This window comes from Oncorhynchus clarkii, chromosome 25 (genome assembly GCF_045791955.1).
Source record: "Oncorhynchus clarkii lewisi isolate Uvic-CL-2024 chromosome 25, UVic_Ocla_1.0, whole genome shotgun sequence".
In the NCBI taxonomy this organism is placed as follows: domain Eukaryota; kingdom Metazoa; phylum Chordata; class Actinopteri; order Salmoniformes; family Salmonidae; genus Oncorhynchus; species Oncorhynchus clarkii.
In genome coordinates, this window is record NC_092171.1 from 41,047,093 (window position 1) to 41,067,886 (window position 20,794).

At 42.1% G+C, this 20,794-nt stretch overlaps 1 pseudogene; it reads left to right on the plus strand.

Moving 5' to 3' along the window:
* The window catches only part of LOC139383914 (prospero homeobox protein 1-like), a 109,686-nt pseudogene that overhangs the window by 6,534 nt on the left and 82,358 nt on the right, over positions 1-20,794 (plus strand).

Genomic DNA, 20,794 nt, shown 5'->3' on the forward strand with positions numbered 1-20,794 from the left:
CATCCATCCATCCATCCATCTATTTGTCTATTCATCCATCCATCTATTCATCCAACCATCCATCTATTTGTCTATTCATCCATCCATCTATTTATCCATCCATCTATTTATCCATCCATCTATCCATCCCTCTATTTATCCATCCATCTATTTATCCATCCATCTATTTATCCATCCATCTATCCATCCCTCTATTTATCCATCCATCTATTCATCCATCCATCCATCCATTTATCCATCCATCCATCCGTCTGTCCATCCATCCATCCATCTATCTATTTATCCATCCATCCATCCATCCCTCCATCCATCCATCCATCCATCCCTCCCTCCATCCATCCATCCATCCATCCATCCGTTCCTTTCTTCCAGGGTAGTGGCGGTCTCTCCAGCGCTGGGTCAGATTTCCAAGCGGAGGATGTCTGCAGTAACTCCTCCCGAGACAGAGACAGCCCCCTCGCCCCCTCTCCTGCCCCCTCCTCCCCCTGCCTCCCCCCTTCGGCCGCCCCCCTCCTCCCCACCCCTCTCTCACCCCTCTGGACCTGGAGCGCCTCACGGACGAGCACCTGCGTGCCAAACGGGCCAGGGTGGAGAACATCATTCGGGGCATGAGCCATTCCCCCTGCGTTGCTCCACCTGCTCTCCATCCCAGAGAGAGGGACAGGGACCGAGAGAAAGGGAACAAGACGGGGAGAAGAGAGGACAGGGAGAGGAACTGTCCCCCACTGCAGCCTCCCAGCCCTGGGTCTCTCTCAAGAGGGGGAGAGGGGTACAGGGAGAGTCGGGGGGAGACTAGAGGAGAGGTGTACAGGGAGAACAAGAGAAAGCAGCGTCTCCCCCAGCAGCAACAACAGTCCTTTACCCAGCTGGTGTGTGTCAGACAGGAGAAGAGGCAAGAGGAGAGACGACAACTCAAACTACAGCTAGAGGATATGCAGGTGAGGGGATACACACACACACACACACACACACACACACACAGAGACACAACACAGAGACACATACACAGACACAACACACAGACACACACAAACACAAACACACACACCACGCACTTCAAGCTTTGGTAGTGAGTTGTAAATATGTCCATTTGTTTGAAAAGTGGCAAAAGTTGAGTTTGAAACGTGACATGTTTATATTCCAAAAGCTATCTATATATTAATGTAGAACATCATGTTTCTATTCCTACAGCTATCTATATATTAATGTAGAACATCACGTTTCTATTCCTACAGCTATCTATATATTAATGTAGAACATCACGTTTCTATTCCTACAGCTATCTATATATTAATGTAGAACATCACGTTTCTATTCCTACAGCTATCTATATATTAATGTAGAACATCACGTTTCTATTCCTACAGCTATCTATATATTAATGTAGAACATCACGTTTCTATTCCTACAGCTATCTATATATTAATGTAGAACATAATTTATTCATTATTTATATGTCTCAATATATTGTTTATTATTTATATATATTTTTTATTAATTTATTGATTGATTTATACATGTATATACTGTATTTATTGATATGTTTATCTATTTGTTATTGATTGATTTCTGTATGAAGTTCAATAGTGTATTTTAATAGTTTGTATTGTTCTACAGAAACAGCTTCGTCAGCTGCAGGAGAAGTTCTATCAGATCTATGAGACTGAGACGGAGGAGGAGGAGGAGGAGGAGGAGGAGGAGAGAGCAGGAGGAGGGGAGGAGGACGGAAACCTGTCAGAGAACAGCGTGCGCTCCGACGGTTTGGAGAACACACACAGGGACCGCCGCGACAACGGTAACCGTGCCGACGGTATCTACGATGACCTGTCAGAGTTGGTTGACGACCCAGGTCTATTTCTGGACCGAGCCAGAGCACTGTTACGAGAACAGGCCCTGTTGGCTGGAGAGAAGGATGAGGAGGGAGAGAGGGATGAGGGAGAGAGGGAAGGGGGGAGGAGGCTGAAGAGGGATTGGGGCCAAGGGGAGAGAGGGGCAGGAGGGGGGCCAATGCGAGCAGAGGGGAGGCAGCTAGCTGAGACTCTAAAACAGGAGCTCAACTCTGCCATGTCACAGGTGGTTGACACCGTGGTTAAAGGGTTCAACCATAAACCACCCAGCCATCATCAACTTCAACACCATCCCTCTCATCACAGTGGCTCCCAAAACACCCCCTCTGCCACTAAAGCTCCCTCACAGGCCTCCTTCCCTCCCTTCCCCCCCTCCCTCTCCACTGACTCTCGCTTCGGGGGAGTCAACATGAACATGAATGGTGACAGCCCCAACTTTCACTCAGCCAATCAGAGGCTGCCGTGCTTTGGCGACGTCATCATCCCGAGCACGCTGGACTCGTTCGGGGGCCTCAGTGTTCCGACGGCCGGTGACCAGACAGAAGCACTGCCTCTAGTGGTCAGGAAGACCAGCGCCGAACAACACCAACAGAACCCCTGTCTCCCTCCTCCTCCTCCTCCTCACCCCCACCACCCCTCCCTCCATTCCTCCCCCCTCTCTGCCTCTCTGGGGTTCTCACCTTCCTCCTTCCGACACCCCTTCCCCCTCCCACTGATGGGCTACCCTTTCCAGAGCTTCTCCAAAGACCAGCGCTCCTCCCCTGAGTCCATGGACCTCTCCAGGGAAACTGTGGGGCTGCGGACCAAGATGGGGTCAGGCGGGGGCGTCCATTTTGTCTCCCACCACCACCACCACAGGCAGAGCTCTCCACCCCAACATGGAGGAGGGAGCGAGGGGCTGTCGCTCATCAAGTCAGAGTGTGGAGACCTTCAGGACATGGCTGATATATCTCCTTATTCAGGAAGTACTGTATCCTTTCCTAGTGAAGTCCAGGTGTGTGTGTGTGTTTGTGTGTGTGTGTGTGTGTGTGTGTGTGTGTGTGTGTGTGTGTGTGTGTGTGTGTGTGTGTGTGTGTGTGTGTGTTTCATTGGACAACAGAGACGTGTTAGCAGTGGTCTCAGCAGTGGCTGTAAAAGTCTTTAATTTGAATGAATTGGTTCCTTCTCTTTCCCCTGTGTTCTCCTGACGGGGGGGGGGGGGTAAATGGGCTTTGCGGGTCTTGCAAGGGGAAGATTAAACAGGTTGCACACTGATCTCTGGGCTTTCAAGTGAGAGCAGCTGGGAGAGGTGCTCTTAGGTACTGACACGCAGACACACAGACACACACACACAGACACACAGACACACACACAGACAGACAGACAGACACACACACACACACACACACACACAGACAGACAGACAGGCAGACACACACAGACGCACGCAGACACACAGACACACACACAGACACACACACAGACACACACAGACACACAGACAGACAGACAGAAAGACACACAGACACACACACAGACACACAGTATTTAGTGTTCTCACTGTCTCACGCCCCTCTTTCATCACAGCAGTGAGACTTTGTACATAAACGCTCAAAGCAAATCATACTTCACACAGTGTGTGTGTGTGTGTGTGTGTGTGTGTGTGTGTGTGTGTGTGCGCTCGCGCGCATGTGCGTGTGTGTGTGTGTGTCTGTTCGTGCATAACACTCAAAAGCTAATCGTATTTCAAAGAAAGGAACAGAGAGGATGATGGGTGGAGTGGGAGAGAGGTCTGGAGAAGAGAAGTGTTCTAAACTAGGGATGGAGAGGTGTTCTAAACTAGAGATGGAGAAGAGAAGTGTTCTAAACTAGGGATGGAGAAGAGAAGTGTTCTAAACTAGGGATGGAGAAGAGAAGTGTTCTAAACTAGGGATGGAGAGGTGTTCTAAGCTAGAGAAGGAGAAGTGTTCTAAACTAGAGATGGAGAAGAGAAGTGTTCTAAACTAGGGTTGGAGAAGAGAAGTGGTCTAAACTAGGGATGGAGAAGAGAAGTGTTCTAAACTAGGGATGGAGAAGTGTTCTAAACTAGGGATGGAGAAGTGCTCTAAACTAGGGTTGGAGAAGAGAAGTGTTCTAAACTAGGGATGGAGAAGAGAAGTGTTCTAAACTTGGGATGGAGAAGAGAAGTGTTCTAAACTAGGGATGGAGAAGTGTTCTAAGCTAGAGAAGGAGAAGTGTTCTAAACTAGAGATGGAGAAGAGAAGTGTTCTAAACTAGGGATGGATAAGAGAAGTGTTCTAAACTAGGGATGGAGAAGTGTTCTAAACTAGGGATGGAGAAGTGTTCTAAACTAGGGATGGATAAGAGAAGTGTTCTAAACTAGGGATGGAGAAGAGAAGTGTTCTAAACTAGGGATGGATAAGAGAAGTGTTCTAAACTAGGGATGGAGAAGAGAAGTGTTCTAAACCAGGGATGGAGATGTGTTCTAAACTAGGGATGGATAAGAGAAGTGTTCTAAACTAGGGATGGATAAGAGAAGTGTTCTAAACTAGGGATGGAGAAGTGTTCTAAACTAGAGATGGAGAAGAGAAGTGTTCTAAACTAGGGATGGAGAAGAGAAGTGTTCTAAACTAGGGATGGAGAAGTGTTCTAAACTAGAGATGGAGAAGAGAAGTGTTCTAAACTAGGGATGGAGAAGAGAAGTGTTCTAAACTAGGGATGGAGACGAGAAGTGTTCTAAACTAGAGATGGGAGAAGAGAAGTGTTCTAAACTAGAGATGGAGAAGAGAAGTGGTCTAAACTAGGGATGGAGAAGAGAAGTGGTCTAAACTAGGCATGGAGAAGAGAAGTGTTCTAAACTAGAGATGGAGAAGAGAAGTGTTCTAAACTAGGGATGGAGAAGAGAAGTGTTCTAAACTAGGGATGGAGAAGTGTTCTAAACTAGAGATGGAGTAGAGAAGTGTTCTAAACTAGGGATGGAGAAGAGAAGTGTTCTAAACTAGGGATGGAGAAGAGAAGTGTTCTAAACTAGGGATGGAGAGGTGTTCTAAGCTAGAGAAGGAGAAGTGTTCTAAACTAGAGATGGAGAAGAGAAGTGTTCTAAACTAGGGTTGGAGAAGAGAAGTGGTCTAAACTAGGGATGGAGAAGAGAAGTGTTCTAAACTAGGGATGGAGAAGTGTTCTAAACTAGGGATGGAGAAGTGCTCTAAACTAGGGTTGGAGAAGAGAAGTGTTCTAAACTAGGGATGGAGAAGAGAAGTGTTCTAAACTAGGGATGGAGAAGAGAAGTGTTCTAAACTAGGGATGGAGAAGTGTTCTAAGCTAGAGAAGGAGAAGTGTTCTAAACTAGAGATGGAGAAGAGAAGTGTTCTAAACTAGGGATGGATAAGAGAAGTGTTCTAAACTAGGGATGGAGAAGTGTTCTAAACTAGGGATGGAGAAGTGTTCTAAACTAGGGATGGATAAGAGAAGTGTTCTAAACTAGGGATGGAGAAGAGAAGTGTTCTAAACTAGGGATGGAGAAGTGTTCTAAACTAGGGATTGATAAGAGAAGTGTTCTAAACTAGGGATGGATAAGAGAAGTGTTCTAAACTAGGGATGGAGAAGAGAAGTGTTCTAAACTAGGGATGGAGAAGTGTTCTAAACTAGGGATGGATAAGAGAAGTGTTCTAAACTAGGGATGGAGAAGTGTTCTAAACTAGGGATGGATAAGAGAAGTGTTCTAAACTAGGGATGGATAAGAGAAGTGTTCTAAACTAGGGATGGAGAAGTGTTCTAAACTAGAGATGGAGAAGAGAAGTGTTCTAAACTAGGGATGGAGAAGAGAAGTGTTCTAAACTAGGGATGGAGAAGTGTTCTAAACTAGAGATGGAGAAGAGAAGTGTTCTAAACTAGAGATGGGAGAAGAGAAGTGTTCTAAACTAGAGATGGAGAAGAGAAGTGTTCTAAACTAGGGATGGAGAAGTGTTCTAAGCTAGAGAAGGAGAAGTGTTCTAAACTAGAGATGGAGAAGATAAGTGTTCTAAACTAGGGATGGATAAGAGAAGTGTTCTAAACTAGGGATGGAGAAGTGTTCTAAACTAGGGATGGAGAAGTGTTCTAAACTAGGGATGGAGAAGTGTTCTAAACTAGGGATGGATAAGAGAAGTGTTCTAAACTAGGGATGGAGAAGAGAAGTGTTCTAAACTAGGGATGGAGAAGTGTTCTAAACTAGGGATTGATAAGAGAAGTGTTCTAAACTAGGGATGGATAAGAGAAGTGTTCTAAACTAGGGATGGAGAAGAGAAGTGTTCTAAACTAGGGATGGAGAAGTGTTCTAAACTAGGAATGGAAGTGTTCTAAACTAGGGATGGAAGTGTTCTAAACTAGGGATGGATAAGAGAAGTGTTCTAAACTAGGGATGGATAAGAGAAGTGTTCTAAACTAGGGATGGAGAAGTGTTCTAAACTAGAGATGGAGAAGAGAAGTGTTCTAAACTAGGGATGGAGAAGAGAAGTGTTCTAAACTAGGGATGGAGAAGTGTTCTAAACTAGAGATGGAGAAGAGAAGTGTTCTAAACTAGAGATGGGAGAAGAGAAGTGTTCTAAACTAGAGATGGAGAAGAGAAGTGGTCGAAACTAGGGATGGAGAAGAGAAGTGGTCTAAACTAGGGATGGAGAAGAGAAGTGTTCTAAACTAGGGATGGAGAAGTGTTCTAAACTAGGGATGCATAAGAGAAGTGTTCTAAACTAGGGATGGAGAAGTGTTCTAAACTAGGGATGGATAAGAGAAGTGTTCTAAACTAGGGATGGATAAGAGAAGTGTTCTAAACTAGGGATGGAGAAGAGAAGTGTTCTAAACTAGGGATGGAGAAGAGAAGTGTTCTAAACTAGAGATGGGAGAAGAGAAGTGTTCTAAACTAGAGATGGAGAAGAGAAGTGGTCGAAACTAGGGATGGAGAAGAGAAGTGGTCTAAACTAGGCATGGAGAAGAGAAGTGTTCTAAACTAGAGATGGAGAAGAGAAGTGTTCTAAACTAGAGATGGGAGAAGAGAAGTGTTCTAAACTAGAGATGGAGAAGAGAAGTGTTCTAAACTAGGGATGGAGAAGTGTATTAAACTAGAGATGGAGAAGAGAAGTGTTCTAAACTAGGGATGGAGAAGAGAAGTGTTCTAAACTAGGGATGGAGAAGTGTTCTAAACTAGAGATGGAGAAGAGAAGTGTTCTAAACTAGGGATGGAGAAGAGAAGTGTTCTAAACTAGGTATGGAGAAGTGTTCTAAACTAGGGATGGAGAAGTGTTCTAAACTAGAGATGGAGAAGAGAAGTGTTCTAAACTAGAGATGGAGAAGAGAAGTGTTCTAAACTAGGGTTGGAGAAGAGAAGTGGTCTAAACTAGGGATGGAGAAGAGAAGTGTTCTAAACTAGGGATGGAGAAGTGTTCTAAACTAGGGATGGAGAAGTGCTCTAAACTAGGGTTGGAGAAGAGAAGTGTTCTAAACTAGGGATGGAGAAGAGAAGTGTTCTAAACTAGGGATGGAGAAGAGAAGTGTTCTAAACTAGGGATGGAGAAGTGTTCTAAGCTAGAGAAGGAGAAGTGTTCTAAACTAGAGATGGAGAAGAGAAGTGTTCTAAACTAGGGATGGATAAGAGAAGTGTTCTAAACTAGGGATGGTGAAGTGTTCTAAACTAGGGATGGAGAAGTGTTCTAAACTAGGGATGGAGAAGAGAAGTGTTCTAAACTAGGGATGGAGAAGTGTTCTAAACTAGGGATGGATAAGAGAAGTGTTCTAAACTAGGGATGGATAAGAGAAGTGTTCTAAACTAGGGATGGAGAAGAGAAGTGTTCTAAACTAGGGATGGAGAAGTGTTCTAAACTAGGGATGGATAAGAGAAGTGTTCTAAACTAGGGATGGATAAGAGAAGTGTTCTAAACTAGGGATGGAGAAGTGTTCTAAACTAGAGATGGATAAGAGAAGTGTTCTAAACTAGGGATGGAGAAGAGAAGTGTTCTAAACTAGGGATGGAGAAGTGTTCTAAACTAGAGATGGAGAAGAGAAGTGTTCTAAACTAGGGATGGAGAAGAGAAGTGTTCTAAACTAGGGATGGAGAAGAGAAGTGTTCTAAACTAGAGATGGGAGAAGAGAAGTGTTCTAAACTAGAGATGGAGAAGAGAAGTGGTCTAAACTAGGGATGGAGAAGAGAAGTGGTCTAAACTAGGCATGGAGAAGAGAAGTGTTCTAAACTAGAGATGGAGAAGAGAAGTGTTCTAAACTAGAGATGGGAGAAGATAAGTGTTCTAAACTAGAGATGGAGAAGAGAAGTGTTCTAAACTAGGGATGGAGAAGTGTTCTAAACTAGAGATGGAGAAGAGAAGTGTTCTAAACTAGGGATGGAGAAGAGAAGTGTTCTAAACTAGGGATGGAGAGGTGTTCTAAACTAGAGATGGAGAAGAGAAGTGTTCTAAACTAGGGATGGAGAAGAGAAGTGTTCTAAACTAGGGATGGAGAAGAGAAGTGTTCTAAACTAGGGATGGAGAGGTGTTCTAAGCTAGAGAAGGAGAAGTGTTCTAAACTAGAGATGGAGAAGAGAAGTGTTCTAAACTAGGGTTGGAGAAGAGAAGTGGTCTAAACTAGGGATGGAGAAGAGAAGTGTTCTAAACTAGGGATGGAGAAGTGTTCTAAACTAGGGATGGAGAAGTGCTCTAAACTAGGGTTGGAGAAGAGAAGTGTTCTAAACTAGGGATGGAGAAGAGAAGTGTTCTAAACTAGGGATGGAGAAGAGAAGTGTTCTAAACTAGGGATGGAGAAGTGTTCTAAGCTAGAGAAGGAGAAGTGTTCTAAACTAGAGATGGAGAAGAGAAGTGTTCTAAACTAGGGATGGATAAGAGAAGTGTTCTAAACTAAGGATGGAGAAGTGTTCTAAACTAGGGATGGAGAAGTGTTCTAAACTAGGGATGGATAAGAGAAGTGTTCTAAACTAGGGATGGAGAAGAGAAGTGTTCTAAACTAGGGATGGAGAAGAGAAGTGTTCTAAACTAGGGATGGAGAAGAGAAGTGTTCTAAACTAGGGATGGAGATGTGTTCTAAACTAGGGATGGATAAGAGAAGTGTTCTAAACTAGAGATGGAGAAGAGAAGTGTTCTAAACTAGGGATGGAGAAGAGAAGTGTTCTAAACTAGGGATGGAGAAGTGTTCTAAACTAGAGATGGAGAAGAGAAGTGTTCTAAACTAGGGATGGAGAAGAGAAGTGTTCTAAACTAGGGATGGAGAGTGTTCTAAACTAGAGATGGGAGAAGAGAAGTGTTCTAAACTAGAGATGGAGAAGAGAAGTGGTCTAAACTAGGGATGGAGAAGAGAAGTGGTCTAAACTAGGCATGGAGAAGAGAAGTGTTCTAAACTAGAGATGGAGAAGAGAAGTGTTCTAAACTAGGGATGGAGAAGAGAAGTGTTCTAAACTAGGGATGGAGAAGTGTTCTAAACTAGAGATGGAGTAGAGAAGTGTTCTAAACTAGGGATGGAGAAGAGAAGTGTTCTAAACTAGGGATGGAGAAGAGAAGTGTTCTAAACTAGGGATGGAGAGGTGTTCTAAGCTAGAGAAGGAGAAGTGTTCTAAACTAGAGATGGAGAAGAGAAGTGTTCTAAACTAGGGTTGGAGAAGAGAAGTGGTCTAAACTAGGGATGGAGAAGAGAAGTGTTCTAAACTAGGGATGGAGAAGTGTTCTAAACTAGGGATGGAGAAGTGCTCTAAACTAGGGTTAGAGAAGAGAAGTGTTCTAAACTAGGGATGGAGAAGAGAAGTGTTCTAAACTAGGGATGGAGAAGAGAAGTGTTCTAAACTAGGGATGGAGAAGTGTTCTAAGCTAGAGAAGGAGAAGTGTTCTAAACTAGAGATGGAGAAGATAAGTGTTCTAAACTAGGGATGGATAAGAGAAGTGTTCTAAACTAGGGATGGAGAAGTGTTCTAAACTAGGGATGGAGAAGTGTTCTAAACTAGGGATGGATAAGAGAAGTGTTCTAAACTAGGGATGGAGAAGAGAAGTGTTCTAAACTAGGGATGGAGAAGTGTTCTAAACTAGGGATTGATAAGAGAAGTGTTCTAAACTAGGGATGGATAAGAGAAGTGTTCTAAACTAGGGATGGAGAAGAGAAGTGTTCTAAACTAGGGATGGAGAAGTGTTCTAAACTAGGGATGGATAAGATTTTTCTAAACTAGGGATGGAGAAGTGTTCTAAACTAGGGATGGATAAGAGAAGTGTTCTAAACTAGGGATGGATAAGAGAAGTGTTCTAAACTAGGGATGGAGAAGTGTTCTAAACTAGAGATGGAGAAGAGAAGTGTTCTAAACTAGGGATGGAGAAGAGAAGTGTTCTAAACTAGGGATGGAGAAGTGTTCTAAACTAGAGATGGAGAAGAGAAGTGTTCTAAACTAGGGATGGAGAAGAGAAGTGTTCTAAACTAGGGATGGAGAAGAGAAGTGTTCTAAACTAGAGATGGGAGAAGAGAAGTGTTCTAAACTAGAGATGGAGAAGAGAAGTGGTCTAAACTAGGGATGGAGAAGCGAAGTGGTCTAAACTAGGCATGGAGAAGAGAAGTGTTCTAAACTAGAGATGGAGAAGAGAAGTGTTCTAAACTAGAGATGGGAGAAGAGAAGTGTTCTAAACTAGAGATGGAGAAGAGAAGTGTTCTAAACTAGGGATGGAGAAGTGTTCTAAACTAGAGATGGAGAAGAGAAGTGTTCTAAACTAGGGATGGAGAAGAGAAGTGTTCTAAACTAGGGATGGAGAAGTGTTCTAAACTAGAGATGGAGAAGATAAGTGTTCTAAACTAGGGATGAAGAAGAGAAGTGTTCTAAACTAGGGATGGAGAAGAGAAGTGTTCTAAACTAGGGATGGAGAAGAGAAGTGTTCTAAACTAGGGATGGAGAAGAGAAGTGTTCTAAACTAGGGATGGAGATGTGTTCTAAACTAGGGATGGATAAGAGAAGTGTTCTAAACTAGAGATGGAGAAGAGAAGTGTTCTAAACTAGGGATGGAGAAGAGAAGTGTTCTAAACTAGGGATGGAGAAGTGTTCTAAACTAGAGATGGAGAAGAGAAGTGTTCTAAACTAGGGATGGAGAAGAGAAGTGTTCTAAACTAGGGATGGAGACGAGAAGTGTTCTAAACTAGAGATGGGAGAAGAGAAGTGTTCTAAACTAGAGATGGAGAAGAGAAGTGGTCTAAACTAGGGATGGAGAAGAGAAGTGGTCTAAACTAGGCATGGAGAAGAGAAGTGTTCTAAACTAGAGATGGAGAAGAGAAGTGTTCTAAACTAGGGATGGAGAAGAGAAGTGTTCTAAACTAGGGATGGAGAAGTGTTCTAAACTAGAGATGGAGTAGAGAAGTGTTCTAAACTAGGGATGGAGAAGAGAAGTGTTCTAAACTAGGGATGGAGAAGAGAAGTGTTCTAAACTAGGGATGGAGAGGTGTTCTAAGCTAGAGAAGGAGAAGTGTTCTAAACTAGAGATGGAGAAGAGAAGTGTTCTAAACTAGGGTTGGAGAAGAGAAGTGGTCTAAACTAGGGATGGAGAAGAGAAGTGTTCTAAACTAGGGATGGAGAAGTGTTCTAAACTAGGGATGGAGAAGTGCTCTAAACTAGGGTTAGAGAAGAGAAGTGTTCTAAACTAGGGATGGAGAAGAGAAGTGTTCTAAACTAGGGATGGAGAAGAGAAGTGTTCTAAACTAGGGATGGAGAAGTGTTCTAAGCTAGAGAAGGAGAAGTGTTCTAAACTAGAGATGGAGAAGATAAGTGTTCTAAACTAGGGATGGATAAGAGAAGTGTTCTAAACTAGGGATGGAGAAGTGTTCTAAACTAGGGATGGAGAAGTGTTCTAAACTAGGGATGGATAAGAGAAGTGTTCTAAACTAGGGATGGAGAAGAGAAGTGTTCTAAACTAGGGATGGAGAAGTGTTCTAAACTAGGGATTGATAAGAGAAGTGTTCTAAACTAGGGATGGATAAGAGAAGTGTTCTAAACTAGGGATGGAGAAGAGAAGTGTTCTAAACTAGGGATGGAGAAGTGTTCTAAACTAGGGATGGATAAGAGAAGTTTTCTAAACTAGGGATGGAGAAGTGTTCTAAACTAGGGATGGATAAGAGAAGTGTTCTAAACTAGGGATGGATAAGAGAAGTGTTCTAAACTAGGGATGGAGAAGTGTTCTAAACTAGAGATGGAGAAGAGAAGTGTTCTAAACTAGGGATGGAGAAGAGAAGTGTTCTAAACTAGGGATGGAGAAGTGTTCTAAACTAGAGATGGAGAAGAGAAGTGTTCTAAACTAGGGATGGAGAAGAGAAGTGTTCTAAACTAGGGATGGAGAAGAGAAGTGTTCTAAACTAGAGATGGGAGAAGAGAAGTGTTCTAAACTAGAGATGGAGAAGAGAAGTGGTCTAAACTAGGGATGGAGAAGCGAAGTGGTCTAAACTAGGCATGGAGAAGAGAAGTGTTCTAAACTAGAGATGGAGAAGAGAAGTGTTCTAAACTAGAGATGGGAGAAGAGAAGTGTTCTAAACTAGAGATGGAGAAGAGAAGTGTTCTAAACTAGGGATGGAGAAGTGTTCTAAACTAGAGATGGAGAAGAGAAGTGTTCTAAACTAGGGATGGAGAAGAGAAGTGTTCTAAACTAGGGATGGAGAAGTGTTCTAAACTAGAGATGGAGAAGATAAGTGTTCTAAACTAGGGATGAAGAAGAGAAGTGTTCTAAACTAGGGATGGAGAAGAGAAGTGTTCTAAACTAGGGATGGAGAGGTGTTCTAAGCTAGAGAAGGAGAAGTGTTCTAAACTAGAGATGGAGAAGAGAAGTGTTCTAAACTAGGGATGGATAAGAGAAGTGTTCTAAACTAGGGATGGAGAAGTGTTCTAAACTAGGGATGGAGAAGTGTTCTAAACTAGGGATGGATAAGAGAAGTGTTCTAAACTAGGGATGGAGAAGTGTTCTAAACTAGGGATGGATAAGAGAAGTGTTCTAAACTAGGGATGGAGAAGTGTTCTAAACTAGGGATGGAGAAGAGAAGTGTTCTAAACTAGGGATGGAGAAGTGTTCTAAGCTAGAGAAGGATAAGTGTTCTAAACTAGAGATGGAGAAGAGAAGTGTTCTAAACTAGGGATGGATAAGAGAAGTGTTCTAAACTAGGGATGGAGAAGTGTTCTAAACTAGGGATGGAGAAGAGAAGTGTTCTAAACTAGGGATGGAGAAGAGAAGTGTTCTAAACTAGGGATGGAGAAGTGTTCTAAACTAGAGATGGAGTAGAGAAGTGTTCTAAACTAGGGATGGAGAAGAGAAGTGTTCTAAACTAGGGATGGAGAAGAGAAGTGTTCTAAACTAGGGATGGAGAGGTGTTCTAAGCTAGAGAAGGAGAAGTGTTCTAAACTAGAGATGGAGAAGAGAAGTGTTCTAAACTAGGGTTGGAGAAGAGAAGTGGTCTAAACTAGGGATGGAGAAGAGAAGTGTTCTAAACTAGGGATGGAGAAGTGTTCTAAACTAGGGATGGAGAAGTGCTCTAAACTAGGGTTAGAGAAGAGAAGTGTTCTAAACTAGGGATGGAGAAGAGAAGTGTTCTAAACTAGGGATGGAGAAGAGAAGTGTTCTAAACTAGGGATGGAGAAGTGTTCTAAGCTAGAGAAGGAGAAGTGTTCTAAACTAGAGATGGAGAAGATAAGTGTTCTAAACTAGGGATGGATAAGAGAAGTGTTCTAAACTAGGGATGGAGAAGTGTTCTAAACTAGGGATGGAGAAGTGTTCTAAACTAGGGATGGATAAGAGAAGTGTTCTAAACTAGGGATGGAGAAGAGAAGTGTTCTAAACTAGGGATGGAGAAGTGTTCTAAACTAGGGATTGATAAGAGAAGTGTTCTAAACTAGGGATGGATAAGAGAAGTGTTCTAAACTAGGGATGGAGAAGAGAAGTGTTCTAAACTAGGGATGGAGAAGTGTTCTAAACTAGGGATGGATAAGAGAAGTTTTCTAAACTAGGGATGGAGAAGTGTTCTAAACTAGGGATGGATAAGAGAAGTGTTCTAAACTAGGGATGGATAAGAGAAGTGTTCTAAACTAGGGATGGAGAAGTGTTCTAAACTAGAGATGGAGAAGAGAAGTGTTCTAAACTAGGGATGGAGAAGAGAAGTGTTCTAAACTAGGGATGGAGAAGTGTTCTAAACTAGAGATGGAGAAGAGAAGTGTTCTAAACTAGGGATGGAGAAGAGAAGTGTTCTAAACTAGGGATGGAGAAGAGAAGTGTTCTAAACTAGAGATGGGAGAAGAGAAGTGTTCTAAACTAGAGATGGAGAAGAGAAGTGGTCTAAACTAGGGATGGAGAAGCGAAGTGGTCTAAACTAGGCATGGAGAAGAGAAGTGTTCTAAACTAGAGATGGAGAAGAGAAGTGTTCTAAACTAGAGATGGGAGAAGAGAAGTGTTCTAAACTAGAGATGGAGAAGAGAAGTGTTCTAAACTAGGGATGGAGAAGTGTTCTAAACTAGAGATGGAGAAGAGAAGTGTTCTAAACTAGGGATGGAGAAGAGAAGTGTTCTAAACTAGGGATGGAGAAGTGTTCTAAACTAGAGATGGAGAAGATAAGTGTTCTAAACTAGGGATGAAGAAGAGAAGTGTTCTAAACTAGGGATGGAGAAGAGAAGTGTTCTAAACTAGGGATGGAGAAGAGAAGTGTTCTAAACTAGGGATGGAGAAGAGAAGTGTTCTAAACTAGGGATGGAGATGTGTTCTAAACTAGGGATGGATAAGAGAAGTGTTCTAAACTAGAGATGGAGAAGAGAAGTGTTCTAAACTAGGGATGGAGAAGAGAAGTGTTCTAAACTAGGGATGGAGAAGTGTTCTAAACTAGAGATGGAGAAGAGAAGTGTTCTAAACTAGGGATGGAGAAGAGAAGTGTTCTAAACTAGGGATGGAGACGAGAAGTGTTCTAAACTAGAGATGGGAGAAGAGAAGTGTTCTAAACTAGAGATGGAGAAGAGAAGTGGTCTAAACTAGGGATGGAGAAGAGAAGTGGTCTAAACTAGGCATGGAGAAGAGAAGTGTTCTAAACTAGAGATGGAGAAGAGAAGTGTTCTAAACTAGGGATGGAGAAGAGAAGTGTTCTAAACTAGGGATGGAGAAGTGTTCTAAACTAGAGATGGAGTAGAGAAGTGTTCTAAACTAGGGATGGAGAAGAGAAGTGTTCTAAACTAGGGATGGAGAAGAGAAGTGTTCTAAACTAGGGATGGAGAGGTGTTCTAAGCTAGAGAAGGAGAAGTGTTCTAAACTAGAGATGGAGAAGAGAAGTGTTCTAAACTAGGGTTGGAGAAGAGAAGTGGTCTAAACTAGGGATGGAGAAGAGAAGTGTTCTAAACTAGGGATGGAGAAGTGTTCTAAACTAGGGATGGAGAAGTGCTCTAAACTAGGGTTAGAGAAGAGAAGTGTTCTAAACTAGGGATGGAGAAGAGAAGTGTTCTAAACTAGGGATGGAGAAGAGAAGTGTTCTAAACTAGGGATGGAGAAGTGTTCTAAGCTAGAGAAGGAGAAGTGTTCTAAACTAGAGATGGAGAAGATAAGTGTTCTAAACTAGGGATGGATAAGAGAAGTGTTCTAAACTAGGGATGGAGAAGTGTTCTAAACTAGGGATGGAGAAGTGTTCTAAACTAGGGATGGATAAGAGAAGTGTTCTAAACTAGGGATGGAGAAGAGAAGTGTTCTAAACTAGGGATGGAGAAGTGTTCTAAACTAGGGATTGATAAGAGAAGTGTTCTAAACTAGGGATGGATAAGAGAAGTGTTCTAAACTAGGGATGGAGAAGAGAAGTGTTCTAAACTAGGGATGGAGAAGTGTTCTAAACTAGGGATGGATAAGAGAAGTTTTCTAAACTAGGGATGGAGAAGTGTTCTAAACTAGGGATGGATAAGAGAAGTGTTCTAAACTAGGGATGGATAAGAGAAGTGTTCTAAACTAGGGATGGAGAAGTGTTCTAAACTAGAGATGGAGAAGAGAAGTGTTCTAAACTAGGGATGGAGAAGAGAAGTGTTCTAAACTAGGGATGGAGAAGTGTTCTAAACTAGAGATGGAGAAGAGAAGTGTTCTAAACTAGGGATGGAGAAGAGAAGTGTTCTAAACTAGGGATGGAGAAGAGAAGTGTTCTAAACTAGAGATGGGAGAAGAGAAGTGTTCTAAACTAGAGATGGAGAAGAGAAGTGGTCTAAACTAGGGATGGAGAAGCGAAGTGGTCTAAACTAGGCATGGAGAAGAGAAGTGTTCTAAACTAGAGATGGAGAAGAGAAGTGTTCTAAACTAGAGATGGGAGAAGAGAAGTGTTCTAAACTAGAGATGGAGAAGAGAAGTGTTCTAAACTAGGGATGGAGAAGTGTTCTAAACTAGAGATGGAGAAGAGAAGTGTTCTAAACTAGGGATGGAGAAGAGAAGTGTTCTAAACTAGGGATGGAGAAGTGTTCTAAACTAGAGATGGAGAAGATAAGTGTTCTAAACTAGGGATGAAGAAGAGAAGTGTTCTAAACTAGGGATGGAGAAGAGAAGTGTTCTAAACTAGGGATGGAGAGGTGTTCTAAGCTAGAGAAGGAGAAGTGTTCTAAACTAGAGATGGAGAAGAGAAGTGTTCTAAACTAGGGAGGGATAAGAGAAGTGTTCTAAACTAGGGATGGAGAAGTGTTCTAAACTAGGGATGGAGAAGTGTTCTAAACTAGGGATGGATAAGAGAAGTGTTCTAAACTAGGGATGGAGAAGTGTTCTAAACTAGGGATGGATAAGAGAAGTGTTCTAAACTAGGGATGGAGAAGTGTTCTAAACTAGGGATGGAGAAGAGAAGTGTTCTAAACTAGGGATGGAGAAGTGTTCTAAGCTAGAGAAGGATAAGTGTTCTAAACTAGAGATGGAGAAGAGAAGTGTTCTAAACTAGGGATGGATAAGAGAAGTGTTCTAAACTAGGGATGGAGAAGTGTTCTAAACTAGGGATGGAGAAGTGTTCTAAACTAGGGATGGAGAAGAGAAGTGTTCTAAACTAGGGATGGAGAAGAGAAGTGTTCTAAACTAGGGATGGAGAAGAGAAGTGTTCTAAACTAGGGATGGAGAAGTGTTCTAAGCTAGAGAAGGAGAAGTGTTCTAAACTAGAGATGGAGAAGAGAAGTGTTCTAAACTAGGAATGGATAAGAGAAGTGTTCTAAACTAGGGATGGATAAGTGTTCTAAACTAGGGATGGAGAAGAGAAGTGTTCTAAAATAGGGATGGAGAAGTGTTCTAAACTAGGAATGGATAAGAGAAGTGTTCTAAACTAGGGATGGAGAAGAGAAGTGTTCTAAACTAGGGATGGAGAAGAGAAGTGTTCTAAACTAGGGATGGAGAAGTGTTCTAAACTAGGGATGGAGAAGATAAGTGTTCTAAACTAGGGATGGATAAGTGTTCTAAACTAGGGATGGAGAAGTGTTCTAAACTAGTGATGGATAAGAGAAGTGTTCTAAACTAGGGATGGAGAAGTGTTCTAAACTAGAGATGGAGAAGAGAAGTGTTCTAAACTAGGGATGTAGAAGAGAAGTGTTCTAAACTAGGGATGGAGAAGAGAAGTGTTCTAAACTAGGGATGGAGAAGTGTTCTAAACTAGGGATGGATAAGAGAAGTGTTCTAAACTGGGGATGGAGAAGTGTTCGAAACTAGGGATGGAGAAGAGAAGTGTTCTAAACTAGTGATGGAGAAGAGAAGTGGTCTAAACTAGGGATGGAGAAGTGTTCTAAACTAGGGATGGAGAAGAGAAGTGGTCTAAACTAGGGATGGAAAAGAGAAGTGTTCTAAACTAGGGATGGAGAAGAGAAGTGTTCTAAACTAGGGATGGAGAAGAGAAGTGTTCTAAACTATAGATGGAGAAGTGGTCTAAACTAGGGATGGAGAAGAGAAGTGTTCTAATCTAGGGATGGAGAAGAGAAGTGTTCTAAACTAGGGATGGAGAAGAGAAGTGTTCTAAACTAGGGATGGAGAAGAGAAGTGTTCTAAACTGGGGGTGGAGAAGAGAAGTGTTCTAAACTAGGGATGGAGAAGAGAAGTGTTCTAAACTAGGGATGGAGAAGTGTTCTAAGCTAGAGAAGGAGAAGTGTTCTAAACTAGAGATGGAGAAGAGAAGTGTTCTAAACTAGGGATGGATAAGAGAAGTGTTCTAAACTAGGGATGGATAAGTGTTCTAAACTAGGGATGGAGAAGAGAAGTGTTCTAAACTAGGGATGGAGAAGTGTTCTAAACTAGGGATGGAGAAGAGACGTGTTCTAAACTAGGGATGGAGAAGAGAAGTGTTCTAAACTAGGGATGGAGAAGTGTTCTAAACTAGGGATGGAGAAGATAAGTGTTCTAAACTAGGGATGGATAAGTGTTCTAAACTAGGGATGGAGAAGTGTTCTAAACTAGTGATGGATAAGAGAAGTGTTCTAAACTAGGGATGGAGAAGTGTTCTAAACTAGAGATGGAGAAGAGAAGTGTTCTAAACTAGGGATGTAGAATAGAAGTGTTCTAAACTAGGGATGGAGAAGAGAAGTGTTCTAAACTAGGGATGGAGAAGTGTTCTAAACTAGGGATGGATAAGAGAAGTGTTCTAAACTGGGGATGGAGAAGTGTTCGAAACTAGGGATGGAGAAGAGAAGTGTTCTAAACTAGTGATGGAGAAGAGAAGTGGTCTAAACTAGGGATGGAGAAGAGAAGTGTTCTAAACTAGGGATGGAGAAGTGTTCTAAACTAGGGATGGAGAAGAGAAGTGGTCTAAACTAGGGATGGAAAAGAGAAGTGTTCTAAACTAGGGATGGAGAAGAGAAGTGTTCTAAACTAGGGATGGAGAAGAGAAGTGTTCTAAACTATAGATGGAGAAGTGGTCTAAACTAGGGGTGGAGAAGAGAAGTGTTCTAATCTAGGGATGGAGAAGAGAAGTGTTCTAAACTAGGGATGGAGAAGAGAAGTGTTCTAAACTAGGGATGGAGAAGAGAAGTGTTCTAAACTAGGGATGGAGAAGAGAAGTGTTCTAAACTAGGGATGGATAAGAGAAGTGTTCTAAACTAGAGATGGAGAAGAGAAGTGTTCTAAACTAGGGATGGAGAAGAGAAGTGTTCTAAACTAGGGATGGAGAAGTGTTCTAAACTAGAGATGGAGAAGAGAAGTGTTCTAAACTAGGGATGGAGAAGAGAAGTGTTCTAAACTAGGGATGGAGACGAGAAGTGTTCTAAACTAGAGATGGGAGAAGAGAAGTGTTCTAAACTAGAGATGGAGAAGAGAAGTGGTCTAAACTAGGGATGGAGAAGAGAAGTGGTCTAAACTAGGCATGGAGAAGAGAAGTGTTCTAAACTAGAGATGGAGAAGAGAAGTGTTCTAAACTAGGGATGGAGAAGAGAAGTGTTCTAAACTAGGGATGGAGAAGTGTTCTAAACTAGAGATGGAGTAGAGAAGTGTTCTAAACTAGGGATGGAGAAGAGAAGTGTTCTAAACTAGGGATGGAGAAGAGAAGTGTTCTAAACTAGGGATGGAGAGGTGTTCTAAGCTAGAGAAGGAGAAGTGTTCTAAACTAGAGATGGAGAAGAGAAGTGTTCTAAACTAGGGTTGGAGAAGAGAAGTGGTCTAAACTAGGGATGGAGAAGAGAAGTGTTCTAAACTAGGGATGGAGAAGTGTTCTAAACTAGGGATGGAGAAGTGCTCTAAACTAGGGTTAGAGAAGAGAAGTGTTCTAAACTAGGGATGGAGAAGAGAAGTGTTCTAAACTAGGGATGGAGAAGAGAAGTGTTCTAAACTAGGGATGGAGAAGTGTTCTAAGCTAGAGAAGGAGAAGTGTTCTAAACTAGAGATGGAGAAGATAAGTGTTCTAAACTAGGGATGGATAAGAGAAGTGTTCTAAACTAGGGATGGAGAAGTGTTCTAAACTAGGGATGGAGAAGTGTTCTAAACTAGGGATGGATAAGAGAAGTGTTCTAAACTAGGGATGGAGAAGAGAAGTGTTCTAAACTAGGGATGGAGAAGTGTTCTAAACTAGGGATTGATAAGAGAAGTGTTCTAAACTAGGGATGGATAAGAGAAGTGTTCTAAACTAGGGATGGAGAAGAGAAGTGTTCTAAACTAGGGATGGAGAAGTGTTCTAAACTAGGGATGGATAAGAGAAGTTTTCTAAACTAGGGATGGAGAAGTGTTCTAAACTAGGGATGGATAAGAGAAGTGTTCTAAACTAGGGATGGATAAGAGAAGTGTTCTAAACTAGGGATGGAGAAGTGTTCTAAACTAGAGATGGAGAAGAGAAGTGTTCTAAACTAGGGATGGAGAAGAGAAGTGTTCTAAACTAGGGATGGAGAAGTGTTCTAAACTAGAGATGGAGAAGAGAAGTGTTCTAAACTAGGGATGGAGAAGAGAAGTGTTCTAAACTAGGGATGGAGAAGAGAAGTGTTCTAAACTAGAGATGGGAGAAGAGAAGTGTTCTAAACTAGAGATGGAGAAGAGAAGTGGTCTAAACTAGGGATGGAGAAGCGAAGTGGTCTAAACTAGGCATGGAGAAGAGAAGTGTTCTAAACTAGAGATGGAGAAGAGAAGTGTTCTAAACTAGAGATGGGAGAAGAGAAGTGTTCTAAACTAGAGATGGAGAAGAGAAGTGTTCTAAACTAGGGATGGAGAAGTGTTCTAAACTAGAGATGGAGAAGAGAAGTGTTCTAAACTAGGGATGGAGAAGAGAAGTGTTCTAAACTAGGGATGGAGAAGTGTTCTAAACTAGAGATGGAGAAGATAAGTGTTCTAAACTAGGGATGAAGAAGAGAAGTGTTCTAAACTAGGGATGGAGAAGAGAAGTGTTCTAAACTAGGGATGGAGAGGTGTTCTAAGCTAGAGAAGGAGAAGTGTTCTAAACTAGAGATGGAGAAGAGAAGTGTTCTAAACTAGGGAGGGATAAGAGAAGTGTTCTAAACTAGGGATGGAGAAGTGTTCTAAACTAGGGATGGAGAAGTGTTCTAAACTAGG